Consider the following 4,449-nt stretch of genomic DNA (forward strand, 5'->3'; position numbering starts at 1 on the left):
TTCCCCGCGCCTGCTATTTTAGAGTCTGGCTGGGGTGGGAAACACGTCGCCCGCCGGCTTGCTGCTGGTGCTAGTCTTCCTTGGCCCCAACTTTACGCCGCCCTCCCGACAGAGGGCCCGGGAGGCCAGGCGCCGCGGCTGGCGAGGCGGCCGTTCTGGCCGGCTTGTGGCGCAGCGCCTGGCCGGCCGCCGCCTGGCCCTTTGCAGCAGAGTGCGGCCCGGGCGCCTCTCCCGCTGTCCCCCCGGCGGCCGCTCGGCGCTAATTGCTCGGCTCCCTGCCTGCCCACACCTCGGCTAATTCCCCGCTTCTCATTCTGCGGGGAGGCGGCGGCGGCTGGCGGGGAGGGCGGGGAGCAGCGGCGCCACGCCGGCCCCTCCTCGGAGCGCGCGCCTGATTCCGGCGTGTGGCGTCCATCAAGGCCTCCCTCGAAAGGGCGGTTCGCTAAATTAGCAGCTTGGCTGTATAATCAGGCTCTGGCCGTCGAGGCCGCTGAGCTCGCCCGTAGAACCAGGTGAGGCTGCAGCGTCTAATGGGCTGGGAGGTGTGACGGAGATGCTAAGTTGGCAATTAAACCTCACCGATATCATTCGATCGCGATTTTAGGGCAGCGTCAGGTTATTACCGCTAGAGGGGAAAGAAGGCGAGCGAGATCTCTTACACATAAAAGCAGATCGGCATTAAAATTAGGGGAAAGTTGACATCACTCTAAAACGATTCGGCTCTCGCTTTCCTCGCTGGGATCTGTGAGGCCCCAAAACATTTTGAAACTCATTTTTATGTTTATTTCTGTTTGGGCTCCCGCCGAGTATACGCTTATAAAAATGCCGGTGAGTTTGACCGGATCCCCCTAAGAATCGAGAGCCTCATCTAATTTTTTCCCCACACGCAAGTACATACCCTCCTGAAATGTAGGAAAAGTCCTATGAAAAATAGATAAAGTGACCACATGACCCAGATGTGCGTCCCTAAGTGCTAATGCGTATGCACGTTAGAAGATACGCGCGCGCGAGTTTTTTCCTCGTGCAGGGGGGCAGCGATATTGATCATCTGAAAAAGGCGGGGGGAGAAAGAGAGAATAGTATTTGTAGCGTAAGCCCCTGAGAGATGACACTTAGATAGGTTTACTCGCCCTTGATCTGTCAGGATAAGAGAAGCCTGGAGGAATGGAACGCTTGAGAAGAAAGAGTTAAAAGTAAACTTAATTTAGAGGTGAAAACAAAAGGAAAGGGTAAACATTTAGAGAAAAGGTTACTTAAAGTGTAGCTCTGAGCGCTGAGACTCCTAACTGAAAAGCACTGCTTGTGCCATACAAAGCTCAGCAGCATCACCTCCCTCTGAAATTTCCTTTTAAGTGTAAACACGTTGGGTTGCCTGCCTGTTAATGTACCATTTAAATATATTAACCCATGTACATACTCTATTTAAACAGCTCTCTTCACTAGAAAATATTTTTTCCACATTTAAACTTGAAGGCCATTTTCTATTTATTCCAAGGAAAAAAAATGTCCCATGGTGTTTGATGCACTTAAATACCTAAATTGAAATATAACCGAAAAATATTATTAGCTTTATCTGCTGACACAAGGGAGGCAGGTTAAAGTATTTTTCATTTAATTTAATAGTGAATACAGCACTTAAGACACTTGATGATTTATTGATCAAATAGAAATCAGGGCATCCAACAGCTACTTATTTAATCCCCATTCCCACAATTAAATATGATTTCCCTCCTCCCTTTCCCACAATTTGTGCACCCAGCCTTAAGGCTGTCAAAGACTGGAAAGGGTTTAGAGACTCTTAGAAGATTATAAATCTCTTCCCATCCACCCCTTCCTTCCCTCTATGAAGGATGGGCAATCCATATGAACCTCCATTGAACTGTAAACAGGATTTTAATGGACAGTAATGGCTCTGTGATTTTTAGCTATTGTTCCAAAATGACCACCGTGTTTATGGTACTTGTTTAAAAAAAACAAATCAGAAAATTAGAATTAAATAAGTAGCTGTTTGATGCCTGGTAAAAAGGGCTTCAGAAGGTTTTGCAGACACATTGTTTTTACCTCTTGGTTGCATGGTAGTTCAGGTGATTAATTCACAAAAGTAAACTGGGGTACCTGTTATATATGAGTAACTGAAGTCTTATTTTAATGTAATGTGGGCTAGAGGGCTGCTCTATTAGGGCAAAGTTTATTTACAGTTAACATAGTATGGGTGCTGAGCTGGGGCTGATGGGAGTTATGGTCCAAAAGATTTGGAGGACACCAGTTTGGCAAAGGCTGGCAATATCTACCTTCTGTTCCCAGATCATGAAAATGGTGATTGTTGTCTTTGTAAAGCACTATGTACACTATAGGGCTATATAATAATAAGTGCAGAAAAATGTAACAGAGCCTAAATGAGGAGAGTAAGGTCACATCCCTTGGCAGGCCTTAAGTTGGGGTCCTATACTGTAGTGAGAGTGTAGGACTCTCTCTAAAATCTATGATTCTAGGAATGGTTTCATTGACCAACCTAGCATTACTTTGCTTACTGTCCCAACCAAATTCTATTTCTCACCCTATTTCTACCATCCAGTGACAGTACTACACTACACTCCCTGATTTGTTTCCTCTAAGAGTTATGTGCTCTATTGGCATGACCCATGACACTCCATTTTTTAAACATAGTTTTTAAATGAAAATTAATAAAAACTATTTAACATGGTTGCATTGAGATCTAGCTTTGTTTACATTAGAGCTTATGACATGCAACAATTACATAAAATTTAACATCAACTATAAACAATGAGATAAACGTTTCTGGATATATCAACAAAATTGTGTCAAAGTATGTACTGTATGCCAAAATTACTACATATATGAAATGATGGATAATAACAGGTATTGCTTAGATTGGTGACCATAAATCGAAGTTATTTTGCATCAGTAACAATTAGAATTTATAAAGTTAAAAGATTTGCAATACTTCTAAGTTCTGACTAGGGCTTTAAGTACATTTGAAATATCACCTTTAGCAGCATAGTACAAGTTTAGTCCAGCAAATAAGAGGGATGCTCTTAGACCTGGTCGTACAGAGACAACAGTATTCACAGTATTATAACTTTGAGGACAAATATGAGAGAGATTATGGTGATTAAGATCAAGAGCTCTGATCTGGAAATTCCCATTTCAAATATCAGATCTGCCATGAATATACTGGGTAACTTTAGGCCAAGCTTACACAATATGTGATCCATGTAGCACAGTCACAGGTTCTTCTTGTTTTTGAAGTCCCAGGCAAGAAAAAATAGGAGGTTGTTAATAGAGACCCTTGTTGTATCAATGTTTAAATGCCTGGTGGATCAGGCATTATGTTGACCACTATTCCTTGCTTCAGCAAACTTTATGTAAATAGGTTATTAATAACACTGGCATACCTTAGTACTGAGATGGTGGCTGTGTACACATTGCCATATTAAAACTCTGCTAGCTTTTTCTTTTTCTCAATTCAGATCAAAGCTGGTTTGGAGAAACGCATACCAAAACAACATTTCTTAAGAAAGGACAGGATAGATAGGGACTGTGGCTAAAGCTGTGTGTACAACAATTCAAAAACCAGTGGCAGGAGCACACCGGATGCAGAGCAAACAGGAATGTGTACACAAATATGTGTGGTGTGCAAATAATAATAATAATAATAAATTTTATTTATATCCCGCCCGCCCCAGCTGAGCCGGGCTCAGGGCGGCTAACAATAATCAAAGCAAACACTTAAGAAATAATCCCAAAAGAGGTGCTTGTTTTGGCATCACACTAAAATTGTAATGATACACAGAAGATTAAAGTGACTCCTACGCACAAATGACACACACATTTATGAACCATTCCATATTTGTAAATACTTCTAAAGGGGTAATTAGAATATGGCAAAGGAATAACAGAGAGGGTAGACCTTACCCCCGCCCCATCCGAAGAACATAATTCACATCTACATTGCAGATATTCTAAGCAGCTCATTTTGGTAAAGGTTGTTAAGATGGAAGAGGAGCCATTGTCTTTGGCAGACTTAAAGCTAGAGACTAACACCACCACTGGTGCTACTTAGAATTTATCTATAGGGCAAGCAGCAAGCTCTACCATTTGGCAAAGTGAGGTAGCCATCTCAGACAGTTGATTTTGGGTGTCACGAAGGGGTAGCAAATTGGTGGTTAATTATTATTACTGTATTTTTATTGCTAGTGCTCAGCTTTTTAAAATACTTGTCTGCGTTGGGTACTAGGCGCCTTGGGGAGAAAGGGAGCAATTTGTTGTTCCACTACAGGTTGCAAAGTCCTTTCGGCCAGCCTGAGATGCACATAGTGCTTTACCACACAATTCTATGTCTGTTTACTTAGAAGTTAAGTCCAATAGTTTTCAATGGAGCACTTAATCCCTCATGTCTTGAGAACCACAGCCTGAGAGTATTCACAG

Source organism: Podarcis vaucheri, assembly GCF_965113315.1.
Source record: "Podarcis vaucheri genome assembly, chromosome: 11".
In the NCBI taxonomy this organism is placed as follows: Eukaryota; Metazoa; Chordata; class Lepidosauria; order Squamata; family Lacertidae; genus Podarcis; species Podarcis vaucheri.